Source organism: Artemia sp. Qi Xiang Cuo, chromosome 6 (assembly GCF_049724085.1).
Source record: "Artemia sp. Qi Xiang Cuo chromosome 6, ASM4972408v1, whole genome shotgun sequence".
Classification (NCBI taxonomy): Eukaryota; Metazoa; Arthropoda; class Branchiopoda; order Anostraca; family Artemiidae; genus Artemia; species Artemia sp. Qi Xiang Cuo.
In genome coordinates, this window is record NC_142799.1 from 20,327,949 (window position 1) to 20,335,843 (window position 7,895).

A 7,895-nucleotide genomic window follows, 5' to 3' on the forward strand; every position below is an offset into this window, starting at 1 on the left:
CGTGCACCTGTGTAGCTGTATCTAGTTGATGACAATTGAATTAAAACAGCGAGGAAAGTGAACTGTGCTAGTATGCCAGGAGAGACCCCAAGGAGAGACTCAGTCACTGTAGTTAGCTTATTTGATACAGATATATAGGTGGTACTCGGCTATTACATTTCTTGTGACAATAAATTGGGCGAGAATATCTCTAAAAAGCCAGTTAATGTAGAGGTGTTACTTTTGTCCTTTACGATAATTATTTAAATTTGCGACTGATATTTTTAAAATAATAAAGAGCCCAGAGAGATTACGGGTTGCTCGTGTTCTTGATCGATACTATTTGTCTACGTAGAGCTGCGATAAATAAGAATGATGTCACAGGTGTTAACGTTTCTAAATAACTCTAAGATTAGTGTGGGTTCAGAGTGTTTTGGTTTTAAGCAATAGGGAATCACTATGATCCTAGCATCTGTTGAGCTAGACGAATCTTGGATATTGTGGAATCCTTGATTTGGTATTGATTTTGGTATCATTAGTGCCTTTGACCATGGGATTAAGGGGTCTTGAAAGGAGGATGGCAAGGTGGCCTTACTCCTGGAGAGAAATCTCAATGGTTGACTGTGTTTCTAATGTGCCTGAGGGTAACGTGAATGTGTGACCTGGTTGATCCTGCCAGTAGAATTTGAGTCTCTCAATTAATTAGCCATGAAATAATAAGCACAATCCCCCAGAGTTCAACACAGCGACGTTATAAATAACTAAGAACTGTTACATACAATATTCACCAATAAACCTTTGATCAATGTGTTAATAATATAGCACCAACATGCGAAATATCCCCAATGACACAGAAGGCATTATTATGTTAGCTCAATTCCACGCGTTCGACTGATAGTATCGGGGTGACGCTGTCGAACTCGCTAATCTCTCAAGAGCGTGCACATTCGAAAGTAAGGTAAACGTAATTACTGCTAAAAGGAAGCGTTGATGAGCTTCGAAGCCTCTTGGATACAAGGGGCACTTGTACTCGGGGGTCGAGTACGGATATTTCTAATGATACACGGATCCAAAATAAAAGTACTTACGCCTTAGCGCACCGGAAAACATACCAGCACGGTGATTGCTTTTCTACCAACCACGATGCATTAACAATCCTCGGCAAGTGTCGTGGCCTGAGCACACTTTAACTCCTGGAACGAGGAGCCATGGGAGGGCAACTCTGGTGCCAGCAGCCGCGGTAACTCCAGCTCCTATAGCGTATCTTCATGTTGATGCTGTTAAACAGCTCGGAGTGGGATATGGGTCTCGGTCGGGTGGTGCCGCCTCACGGTGGTCACTGCCTTGATCGGACAATTCATTGGATCGTTCTGGGTGCTCTTAACCGAGTGTCCTGGGTGGCTGATACGTTTACTTTGAACAAATTAGAGTGCTTAAAGCAGGTGCACCGCGCCTGAATATCACAGCATGGAATGATGGAATAGGACCTCGGTCTTATTATGTTGGTTTTCTGGACTTGAGGTAATGGTTAACAGAGACAGACGGGGGCATTCGTACTGCGACGCTAGAGGTGAAATTCTTGGACCGTCACAAGACGAACAACTGCGAAAGGATTTGCCAAGAATGTTTTCATTAATCAAGAGCAAAAGTTAGAGGTTCGAAGGCGATCAGATACCACCCTAGTTCTAACCATAAACGATGCCAACCAGCGATCCGCGGACGTTAATTGAATGACTCCGCGGGCAGCTTACGGATAAAAACTGTGTTTGGGGTCCGGGGGTCGTATGGTTGCAAAGCTGAAACTTGAAGGACTTGACGAAATGGCACCACAAGAAGTGGATCCTGCGGCAGAATATGACTCACCACAGGACCACTCACCAGGCCCGGACCCGGGACGGATTGAATTGACAGATTGAGAGCTCTTTCTTGATTCAGTGGGTGGTGGTGCATGGCCGTTCTTAGTTTGTGGATCGATTTTTCTTGTTAAATCAGAAAACGAAAGAGAATAAAGACAGCTAAAAAGACGAATGAAACTATTTGTGGATAGCTCGTAATATATGTAACCGGTGCGTCTATACATATGATAGTGAGCACGAAAAGGTCTGTGATGCCCTTAGATGTCCTGGGCCGCACGCGCGCTCCACTGGAAGAATCAGCGCGATCTCCCTGTCCGAGAGGACCGGGTAACCGCTGAACCTCTTCCGTGGTTGGGCTTGGTGACTGTAGGGATCCACATGAACCAGGAAGCCAGCGTAAGCGCCCGTCAGTCGCGTGCTTCAATTAAGTACCGGAAGTGTTGAACCTAAGAAAGTCGATCCTAAAGTTGGTCTCATTTATTCTGACCAAATTCCTACAAACCCGGGCCTCTTCCTGGCCGCTCGTGGGGTGGTTGAAAGCTGTTCAAACTTGATCCATTAGAGGAAGTAAAAGTCGTAACAAGGTTTCCGTAGGTGAACCTGGGGAAGGATCATTAGCATTTAATAAGCAAAAAGCAGAATCTTGGCCCCTGGGGTCAGTAGTTTTCCTAATCTCTGTTATTGATACACATCCCAGTGTTTGGTGTTTGAGGTCCAAAAATTGGTTACCGCGTGTGAGGAGTACCCTTGTGCAGCATCATTCATGGGGGCCATTCGTTGAACAAAAGGAGTGCTCAACGGGGTCTTGAGGAATGGGGGCTTTGAGGCAGTTATTGTGGGAATGATTGCCTCAAAGTTTGGTTTGTTACTAATGGAGAAATGGTGAGATTATTGACTGTGAGGACTACCTGAATTGGCTCTGTAGTTGGGGCTCTCAGAGGAGTAGAGCATGCAAAGCCTGTTAAGCTAGCAAGTCTCAATGGAATCACTATGACGTCATGATGTTAATGAACCAACACTGAGGTGATTGTTGTTGCCCCAGCAGCATATTTGTGTGGGTGTTGTGTGTAGATAATGACTGGGTATTGTCTTGAGGTCTTGGTGTCTTTATTCATTACAAGGATGGAGGGTTTGCTTTTGGCAGCAACAAGATATTATATCTTGCTCTGTAGTGGGGGCTGTCTGAGCATGCAAAGCTTGTGATAAATCTTGAATTGTGTATGTGGGCCAAGTTCATGCCATCTGAAATAGTGGACATCAGATTACTAACAGTGTGGTAGTTGCTGCCCCAGTAACATTTTGGTGGAGCCTGGGAAGCACTCTTTACCTTTTCTGAGGGCCCAAGTGGTGCGAGACGAAGGGATTGGCTTGGTCAAAAGAGATGTGTGCGAGTCCTCAGGTGAGCCAAAGTCTTGCACCGCGATTGCACTAATGTAGCATCGATTTTGCAAGCAATAAGCCAACATGCTCTTTAACTCTCGATGTATATTTTCTACGTGTGAATTCGTAGTGAAAAATAGTCATTTGGGGACTAGAGTGGCTCTATGAATCTAGGATCATGGATTCCACTCCTCGAGACTAAAGGGAATGAATGTGATCGTGCCCCAATATAGCTTGTCTTGAGGTGTGGTAGTGTGCACGTGCTGGGTACTTGATTTATTGATACTTAGACAAATACATTAGTATGTAAATGGATAAGTGAGAAATAGTATCACAGTGATACGTATAGCGAGTAGAGTCTTGTGAGACAAAGCGACATACTTGACCACTTTACCTTCTCTCGTTGTAGAGCACTTATAAGTTCAAGTATTGGAGAGTGGACTAAGTCTGGCTGAGAGATGGATGTTGCTATTATACGGTATTGTTTACCATCACTGCGAGGCTCCTTGCTACTATTTGTTGTTGATTACAACCTATAGAGAATGTAAGCGATCTCGTCAAGTTTTGTATCAACTGTTGATGTTGAGAGGATTTGGTGAAAGGTATTGGTCTTGTTATGCTGGTCTCATTTGCCTCTTTTGGCTGTGGGTTAGGAAATCCATGGTACAAAGAGTGCAAGTGATCTTATCAAGTATACATGGCCTAGGGCTATACCTCTTGTGGATCACCCTTTTACTTGTCACCCAACTAGGTAATGGTAACTGAGCTCCTTTTTGGTGGAACGAGAGGAATGTTGTCATTATGGGCTGTGCACAGTAGAAGCCCCACAATGAGGATGAATCCAAATTCTTTTCGACTAAACCACTTTGACTGACAGCCTTCGGCCCAGGAATGGACTACAATGACTTTGGTAGTGGAAAAGTGGTCTATGTTATGTTGAACTGTTGACTCTACGGGGCATGCTTGCACATCAGGGTTTGTGGTAACCAGTTGAATTTGGATAATTGGTTTGAAAAACAAATGACCCAGTCAGTTTATATAAAAACCCCCCGGCCTCAGCTCAGGTGAGACAACCCGCTTGACTTAAGCATATTAGTCAGCGGAAGAAGAAACTAACAAGGAGTCCCATAGTAGCGGCGAGCGAAAAGTGATAAGCACAGCACTAAGGGTCAATGGAATCCTTCGGGAGTCACTTTCGACCGATGCAGTGTTCGGGAGACTCGTAATACAATCGTGTGTACAGTCTAAAGTAAAAATAACAGTTGCCCGCTTGACCCGAGAGGGTGTCAGGCCCGTAGGACGGATGAACGCTCGGCATTTCGAGGTCTCTCTAGAGTCGTGGTTCTATAGTCTTCATCGCATCACATTTTTTAATCTAATAAAATTTCTTACTACGACAGATATTACTCTAGAAGACCAGGACCGCTAGTTACAGTTGAATATAAAAAATAAGAGAGAGTAAATCCGTTAGTTTCCTAAAAACTTGGTGAGAAACGGATTGACTTTTTAAGATCGATGTCTCTTCGGGCTAATGGTTGCAGGTGGCGAGTGCTGATGTGATCGCTGAGGGCAGCCTCGGCTGTTCTCTGGTTATGCTGGTCACCTAAGTTGCTCACGGCGTGTATTCCCGGGTGGATTCGTAATCCGAACGCGGCTGGAACGGTGTCAAAGGACCCAGTGCTTTTGTTGCTTTGGCTTCAAGATGTTGGATTCCCGGCAACGATTCGGCCCGGCTTCTGTTGCTGGGAGCCTCTTTATGGGTCTCCTGGGTGAGCGGAGAGTAGGCGAGTTCCTTCCAACCCGTCTTGAAACACGGACCAAGGAGTCTAACTTGTGTGCGAGTCGTAGGTCGATGAGAAGACCGATGGCGTAATGAAAGTTAAGGCATTGCTTCAGATGCTGATGGGAGATCCTTCTCCTCCGGAGAAGGCGCATCCCAGGGGCGTCGTGATCCCGTTGCGGATGCGACGCACCAAGAGCACACATGATGGGACCCGAAAGAGGGTGACCTCTGCCTGGCCAGGGCGAAGTCAGGGGAAACCCTGATAGAGGACCGAAGAGATTCTGACGTGCACATCGATCGTCGGAGCTGTGTCTAGGGGCGAAAGACTAATTGGGCGAAATCCGGTAAAACGAATGATTAGAGGCCTTGGGGCCGTAACGCCCTCAACCCATTCTCAAACTTTCTATGGGTGAGATGCCTTGCCGACCGTGGTGTTGTTGGCGGCAAGGATTTCAGATCCGAGTGCCCAGTCGGCCACTTTTGGTAAGCAGAACTGGCGCTGTGGGATGAACCAAAGGTCCGGTTAAAGCGACAAAACCTCGGCATCTTCACGATCCCACGGACAGGAGTTGGTTGCTCCAGACATCAGGTAGGGGCCCCTGGAGGTCGGAAACCGATGCGGAGTGTCTAACACCTCACCTGACGAAGCACTTAGCCCTACACAGGGGAGGCGCTTTAGCAGTGTGCTGATACCGGACCGCCGGTCACAAAGCTCGTCGATCCTTGGTGATCGTCGCTGACGCGCCGGTGAGTAGGGAGGTCGCACTGGTTGCGTTGAAGGGTTTGGGCGTGAGCCTGCCTGGAGTGGCCAGTGGTGCAGATCTTGGTGGTATTAACAAATACTCAAGAGAGATCCTTGAGGCCTGACGTGGGGAAGGGTTCCATGTGAACAGTGGTTGGACATGGGTCAGTCCCAACCTGAAATGGTAGCACAAGACGAGCGTTGAACGAAAGAGACACGAAGTGTTGATTGCAAAGCGTGAGGCTCATGGCAAGGGCGAAAGGCAATCCCGTTTTTATTCGGGAACCTGGTTGGGGTAACGTTTACATCCTCGTATCCGTCTCGGCAACGAGACTTGGTCATGGTAAGCTGGCGAGAGCGCCGGGAAGAGTTTTCTTTTCTGTGTAAGGGAGATACAAACCCTGGAATTCCTCCGCGGAGAGATAGGGTTAATCTTCCGAAGAGCGTTGCACTTGAGCGACGTCCGTGGATTCTTGTCGGCCCTTGAAAACCATGGTGAGGGCCACGTCTACTCCTCCCACCAGACCGTACCGATAACCGCATCAGGTCCCCCAGGTGAACATCCTCTAGGCGATAGATGACTGGAGGGAAGAGACATCGGCACCTTGGATCCGGAACTGCGGGATACGGAGTGGCTCGGACGGGGGTGTGTGTCGGGCTTGGAGCAAGATGCGACTGGCTACCGAGTTGGGCTTGGGTGCTCGCAAGGGTGCTCAATCCCTTCTCAAGCTGGTCTTGGACGGCCCAAGCAGTGCGCTTAGTGCCTTGCTTCGGCTTGGTGCGGAGTCTCGGCGCCCAATGAACGATCAACTCAGAACTGGCACGATCCAGGGGAATCCGACTGTCTAATTAAAACAAAGCATTGCGAAGGCACAGTGTTGACGCAATGTGATCGCGTGTCATCGCGCGTTGACGCAAGGTTTTTATAGAAAGGATGGTTGTATATGCTTTGGAGTGGACTCATTGGATTGGTAATCAGAATTTCTAGTGCCCTTTTTAAGAGTAAAAGTGATCAGAGGGCATCTAGCCCCCCCCCCCTAAACGTTGTGTTTTCAAGGAGGCACACTTGTGCCTCTATAAAGAGGCGACCCACCACAATGTTAAGCGATTTCAGGTCCTAGAGGTCACAGAGAGACGGCGGCAATCGCATTTTGTAGCCCAAGCTCAAACTAAGAAACTTGCAAAATTTCATCCTCCTCCGACTTTATCTTCATGGGGTAAACTGGGCCGGAAGTTTCGACCCTCCCACCACAGCTCCCCTTTAACGTTGTCCGATTGGGCCGAAATTTAGAGGTTAAGCTTTACTAGGGTATGGGAGTTTATACTTAAAATTTCAGCTCAATCCAATAACTTCTTCCCTGTTTTCTAAAAAGCAAATATAGCAACTTAACGTTCATTTCTCTTTTTTGTTTGTTATCCACGCCTACAGGCCATAGTTGGCAACTGATCCGGGTGAATGAGGACTCATCGGAAGCAGAATTCGACCTGTTAGGGCCTTTTGATATTTTCAGACCAAAAAAATTATCCCCCGAATTTACATTTACGAAAAACCTCGTTTTCCTATAATAGCCCATGTTAATTTTTCCCACCACAACCCCCCTTTAGCGTTGTCTGATCGGGCTGAAATTTGGATAACAAGCTTTCCTGGGGCCTGGGAACTTATTTTCGAAATTTCAGCTCAATCTGATTATTCCTTCCCTGTTTTCCAAAAACCAAATATTAAGTTTTGTGGGACTTTGATTTGCGAAAAAAGATTCGATTTACTAAGAAACAATTATAATTGTGTCTCATTAGTCCAGCGATTGATACTTCAGACTGTCAGGCGGAAAACCCGGGTTCGATTCACCGTCAGAGCAAATTTTTTATATACTGAATTTAAACTTTAAAAAAGAAACTCAGTTTCTTTTTTAAATTATTTGAAAAATGTTACGTTTTCTAAAGAGTTAAAGAGGCTGAGTTACAAGGTCGACCCTTAAAACGTACAGGGATTAGGAGGCACAGTTGGGGGGCTGTTAAAGAGGCTGAGTCACAAGTTCGAACCTTAAAACGTACAGGGATTAGGAGGCACCCTGTACGACGTGATTTGAGTATTCAGGAATTAAAAGCCTTAACACAAGAATGTTCAAGAGCGGGGGTTTGGGGGCGGCAGCCCCCA

The 7,895-nt window shown here is 46.6% G+C and overlaps 2 pseudogenes; both read left to right on the forward strand.

Annotated features, from left to right (window-relative positions):
* The first annotated feature begins 638 nt into the window (after positions 1–638).
* Positions 639–2,452, forward strand: LOC148950963 (small subunit ribosomal RNA; annotated as a pseudogene).
* Positions 2,453–4,288: 1,836 nt separating this feature from the next.
* Positions 4,289–6,312, forward strand: LOC148950964 (large subunit ribosomal RNA; annotated as a pseudogene).
* Positions 6,313–7,895: the final 1,583 nt, after the last annotated feature.